This window comes from Cervus canadensis, chromosome 2 (genome assembly GCF_019320065.1).
Source record: "Cervus canadensis isolate Bull #8, Minnesota chromosome 2, ASM1932006v1, whole genome shotgun sequence".
Classification (NCBI taxonomy): Eukaryota; Metazoa; Chordata; class Mammalia; order Artiodactyla; family Cervidae; genus Cervus; species Cervus canadensis.
The window spans coordinates 32,027,373-32,033,372 of NC_057387.1; the positions used below are offsets into that span (position 1 = coordinate 32,027,373).

General features: G+C 45.1%; 1 long non-coding RNA gene across 1 annotated transcript in view; it reads left to right on the forward strand.

Annotated features, from left to right (window-relative positions):
* LOC122436562 overlaps positions 1–5,618 on the forward strand; it is a 62,422-nt gene extending 56,804 nt beyond the window's left edge. The window contains exon 7 of the long non-coding RNA XR_006268041.1: positions 5,332–5,618. This is a non-coding gene — a long non-coding RNA (uncharacterized LOC122436562). The remainder of the gene's footprint in view (positions 1–5,331) is intronic.
* The last annotated feature ends 382 nt before the right edge of the window (positions 5,619–6,000 follow it).

A 6,000-nucleotide genomic window follows, 5' to 3' on the forward strand; every position in this document is an offset into this window, starting at 1 on the left:
CCAAGGGCACTGCCTGCGGAGGCTTGCAGGCTGCTTGCTCAATGGAAGCTTCAGAGGCCTCTGGGGCTGCTGCCGTTTGTTTTGCTGCAAGCCCCTTGGCGGATGCTGCTTGCTCAGCCCGCCTAGTGAGCCAAGGAGAGAAAGTGGGGTGCTCCGGGGAAGCTAAGCAGGCGATGGTGAGGGGACCTAAAAAGGAGCAGACGCCCTCATGACAACAGTGCATCAAGGCCTGGGGCCCTCGGGGGCTGAGGGGACCCGCGATGTCAGGTATCTCCTGGCAGTGAGGTCCTTTGGGGCTACAAGTGCCAAGGATTTCAGGGGAAGAACTGGGGCCCGTCACCAAGACTGAATTTTAGCAAAGGGGCCGATCAGGCCAAGAAATAGAAGCCACAGCTGTGGAAGTCATAGCTGAGAGCAGACTGGAGCTAGGTGGCTTGAGTTCAACCCCAGCCCTGCCCTTTATGGCTTCTGTACCCCTGATGTCCCTAGGCAAGTTGTTTAACATTTCTGAGTCTCCATTATTTTAAAAATTATTTATTCATTTATTTTATTTTTGGCTGTTCTGGGTCTGTGTTGCTGTGTGGACTTTTCTCCAGTTGCAGAGAGCGGGCGCTCCTCCTGGTTGTGGTCCACGGGCTTCTCATTGCAGTGGCTTCTCCTGTTGCAAAGCACAGCTCTAGAGCACCGGCTCAGTGGTTTGGCACACACGCTTAGTTGCTCCGTGGTATGTGGGATCTTCCTGGGCTAGGGATTGAACCCTGTGTCTCCTGCATTGGCAGCTGGATTCTTAACCACTGGACCATGAGGGAAGCCCAAAGTAACTTCCTCAGCTTATTATTTCTCCCCCTATTCCAGAGGCTGGTAGGGGAATCAAGTGAATTGCACTTAACCATAAGAGTACTCACTCAACGGTGCTCCTTCTGTCTTCAGGCAGAGCTCAGGAGCCAGTCCCCACTCTGGCCCTAGCTAATACCCCTGTACCACAGCCTGGCATTGCTGTTTTTGGTAGGAGTGGGTCTAGGTCTGGGCAGGACCTAACCTGTCCTACCCACCTGCCAGGGCATCTCTCCTTGCTCTGAGTTATTTTTTGAGGCCTAGCACAGGCTAGAAGAAGAACTAAAGAGTCTCTTGATGAAAGTGAAAGAGGAGAGTGAAAAAGCTGGGTTAAAACTCAACATTCAGAAAACAAAGATCACGGCATCCAGTCCTATCACTTCACAGCAAATAGATGGGGAAAATGTGGAAACAGTGTCAGATTTCATTTTCTTGGTCTCCAAAATCAATGCAGATGGTGATGCAGCCACAAAATTAAAAGACACTTGATCTTGGAAGAAATGCTATGACAAACGAGAAAGTGTATTAAAAAACAGAGACATCACTTTGCCGAGAAAGTAAAAAATATGATTTTTCCAGTAGTCATTTATGGTTATGAGAGTTGGACTACAAAGAAGGCTGGGTGTCAAAGAATTGATGCTTTCAAACTGTGGTGCTAGAAAAGACTCGTGAGAGTCCCTTGGACAGCAAGGAGACCAAACCAGTCAATCCTAAAGGAAATCAACCCTGAATATTCATTGGAAGGATTGGTGCTGAAGCCTAAACTCCAATACTTTGGCCACCTGATGCAAAGAGTTGACTCATTGGAAAAGACGCTGATGCTAGGAAAGATTGAGGCAAAAGGAGAAGGGGACGACAGAGGATGAGATGGTCGGATGGCATCAGTGACTCAATGTCCATGAATTTGCACAAACTCAGGGAGATAGTGAAGGTCAGGGAATTCTGGTGTGCCGCAGGATTGCCAAGAGTTGGACATGACTTAGCGACTGAACAACAACAACAACGATAGGCTCCTTGGTGCTCAATGGGAAGATGATGTCTCCTTGGACTCTCTCCCTAAGACTGTGAAAGTTAACATTTTGACATAAGCATATTGTAATCCAAAGGGCTTCAAGCATCCAGGAGAACGGTGTGGGGTGATCATGCCTAGTGCTGCCTGGGGAGAGGGGCCCGGATGAGCCTCTTGGGCAGCCCTGTCATATCCAGGGCTTTTTCTAAATACTGTCTTGTAGTAGTCTTTGTAGGAAATGAGCATATCTTTTGCTAGGTACTCACCAGAAATATCCACAGGTTACATCACTTCCAGACAGATCCTTACTTATATAACATTTATTTTGTGAGTAGTGGTGGTGGTGGTGGTTTAGTCACTAAGTTGTATACAACTCTTGTGACCTTGTAGACTGTAGCCCACGAGGTTCCTCTGTCCATGGGACCCTCCAGGCAAGTATACTGGAGTGGGTTGCCATTTCCTTCTCCAGGGTATCTTCCTGGCTCAGGGATCAAACCCAGGTCTCCTGCACTGCAGGTGGATTCTTTACTGACTGTAGTCATAATGGAAGCTGTTGTAAGTGGTATCATCTTTAAATAATTTTATTGCTATTGTTGGTTGCTGATATAAAAATAAAATAGATTTTTGTATATTGAAAAAAAATGTCCCTTGAATTTTTCCGGCAGCCTTTAGTCCTATTGGCTAGGGGCTGTCCTCTGGGTTGGATGCCTTTTTTTCTTTTCCCTGCTACTGGAGACCCATCAAACCTGGCCATATTCCTGTTTACTCATCAGCCACTTGCAAATCAGTTTTCCAAGGCTTCCAGATTAGGAAGAGCCTAAACACTACAAAGGAGAGATTTTTCTAGGGATTTTCAACGAGTGGGGGGCTGGCGGGGCAGGGAGGGGGAGGAAGGTGCGGGGTAGAAGAAATTCTAGTATAGCATCAATAAATTATATTTGGATATTGCAACTGTTTCTGTACTTAATTTTCTTTTTCTCTTCTACATTGTTTTTGTGTGTCGAATCCCTTTTAGAATTCCAGCTTGCCTCATTGTACTGAGTCAAATTCATTTGACCAGAAGAATGGGCGAGCTTCGTACTCAAAGGGGCTGCAAAGCCCAGAGGTAAAGAGATGCTTTAAAACCCCGAACTGCACCCCCTCACCAGTCAAAGTTTGGAAGAGTTTGGTTTTGTTTTAGGAAGAGAGACTGTTCCCTTACAGACCTTCTTTTTTTTCCCAAGAACAGCCCTCCCCACTGAAAGAGCTGCTTTTTCTTTTATATCTAAAATGAGATTTTGAACCTATCAATCCCCCACCTGAAATGTCCTCCTCTAACTAATCTCCTTTGTGTAGGGGCACTTTGAACCCCAGAAGCAACTGTGGGTTAGATCATGGCCTGGTTGGCATAGCCTGCATATTTCACGGCATCTGTCTGTCTGTCTGTCTGTCTCTCTGTGTTGCCTGAACATGCTCCTACTTACCCTTGGTAATCCTTTCTGGACCAAGGGTGCCAAAGTAAATATCATTCATTCTATCTCTAGCAGCAATCCTAGATGGACAAGAAAACGTCAGCCTTGGAAAATAAACAGCCCTAATATTAGCCCAGACATGTGGACGAGTTTCCCCAACAGGTGTGGGGAAAAAAAACCCCTTAAGTTCTCATGTATTTTTAAAGGATGATGCCTGCACCCAAAACCTCCCAGGGTGTCACTAAATGTATTTTGGCCCAAACAGCAGTTATTACCGTAACTCTGACCCAAGGAGTGAGCCAGCATCCAGCCCTTGGTTCCTGGGCCTCAGCGTAGGCAGCTGTCCCCAGACCTGGCTGAGCAGCTCACGTCTCCTGACCCCACATGTCCCCTCTGCCACCAGACAGGCAGCGATTCTCAAGTCACAGCACATGGCCACTGCCTCCGTCTTAGACAAATGTCCAAGTGACAGGCAGACAGGTCTCTGCCGGACCCCAGCCAGTACACTGTCACCAGTGTGCACTTACTGCATACGGCGGCAGCCACGCACAGTGAGTCACGAGGCCTGGGTTCTGTACCTGCTCTTGTTCACAGGGCTCTGTTCTCGGCACTGAGGCTCCACGAAAGCTCACAGTCCAGGGCTCGCAGGTCTGACGGTCCAGGTGAAGAGGACAGACATCCTCATCGCAGTAAGAGCTGACAGTCCCTGACTGTGCAGAGCAGTGCTGGAGAAAAGCTCTGAGGAGGGGCAGTCCAGGGAGGACTGCGGGGGCAGGGCCAGCGAGGTGCAAGAAAGAAATGGGATCTGAGTAGCGTCCTGGTGCATGGACCTCAAGCAAGCAGGGGGAGGAAAGTGCCTCAAGCGGGATCAGGAGAGGCAGGGATGTTGAATTTGATAAAGACCGAGTGAGGCAGAAGCACAATATTGCTTCCTGGAAGCTAGGAGTTTATCCTGTGGCCATCAGGGCGCCAGAGTGACTTAAACACACAGGCCTCACAACGTAGGCTGCAAGAGTGAGGCGGTCCCTGCTGGCCTGAACTTGACATTCACATTTACAGAGGAGGCACCTGCAGAACACTGGTTGGCACCAGGGCAAGGTGGAAGGTGTCAGGGGAGAGGAGAGGCCAGGAAAGAATAAGAAACACCGAGCTTTCACTTAGGTCAGAAGGCAAAGAGCGCTCCCATGGGATAAGACAATCACCAGTATAAAGCAGTATTCAAAAAGCATCACATGATTGCTCTAACACCAGTCTGTTCTTTGAAGCAAACAGAAACACTATCTAAATTATTTGTTATATATTACATAATTATTATACTTTAATCATTTTAATTGTCCTTCCCACATGCTCAGTGGTAAAGAATCAGCCTGCCAATGCAGGGGATGCGGGTTCGATCCCTGGGTCGGGAAGATCCCCTGAAGAAGGAAATGGTAAGCCACTCCAGTATTCTTGCCTGGGAAATCCCATGGAAAGAGGAGCCTGGTGGACTACAGTCCGTGAAATTGCAAAAGACTCAACCATGACTGAGTGACTGAGCATGTACACACGCAGTAATTTTAATAGCATGAAGCCAAAACCTATGGCAATTTCTCATTTAAAAGATCTTCAAACAAGTTAGAAAAGTTTTGTGCACATCTGGCTTTAATTTCTTTGCTGTCAAGTAAATGAATATCATGTGTATTTCTATCTTTGTAACAATGCCCCAAGTTCCTCTTTTTATTCCAGTTAATAGTTATTATTACTAACAATTAGATAGTAAAACATTTTTAAAGGAAGTCATTTACTCTCCCACGTCTTTCCCTTAGTGGTTTGAAATTAGTTCTTTCTCCTGTATTTCTACTAATAGTTTTTAAACAAAATCTAGCAAATACCATTAATTGAGAGTTTAGAAATCTCTATAGTTTTGTGAAAGTCCCTGAGCACTGTCCACCTCACACAACCTGAATGAGTGGGTTTGAAATTACTCTGAATTGTGAGGCACAGCAATCATAGCCAAAGTGGGTTTGACTGAGCTTGCTTTTTTTTTTTTTTGTCCAGTGGGATTCTAATAGTTCCCTGACCAGCGATCAAATCCACAGCCATGGAATGGAAGTTGAGAGTCTTAACCTCTGAACCAACAAGAAGTCCCAGAAATCTCTATACTTTTAATCAAACATAAAGCAAACTTAGAAGACATATTTTGCCTTAATATTTATTTCTTAAAAATTTTACTGCTATCTATGCATCTTTCAATAATGCCTGACAAAAGGTTGCATTTTTTTTGTTGCCATGTTGCATTTTGTGCATGATTTCAGTCAATTTTTTCATGGTAGAAAAAGCAAGGGTTTCCCTAAGGGCGTGTGGATTTTTGTGTTTTGCAATTACTGAGAAAGACCAAAAGATTCTTATATATGTTAATCATTATGTTTAAAGAAATTCTGTTAAGTACTGGAGTAAGTATTGTAATAACTTTGAGCATCAGTGAAATATTTAAGGAAGCTTGTGTTCATGGTCTAGATGGTTCATTTTTTAAATATCTTAGTAATTGGAAAACTTTCTTCTCTTATTAGTTAATATCTCAAGGCAAAAACTTAGGTCAATAACCCCATTACCAATAATAAATGTCAACCATATTTCAGGGATTTATTGTTTCATATCCAATTAGTTGTCCCTGTTTTTTGCCTTATAATATAACAAATAAAGAGCTTAACCAGGAGGAGAAAGGCC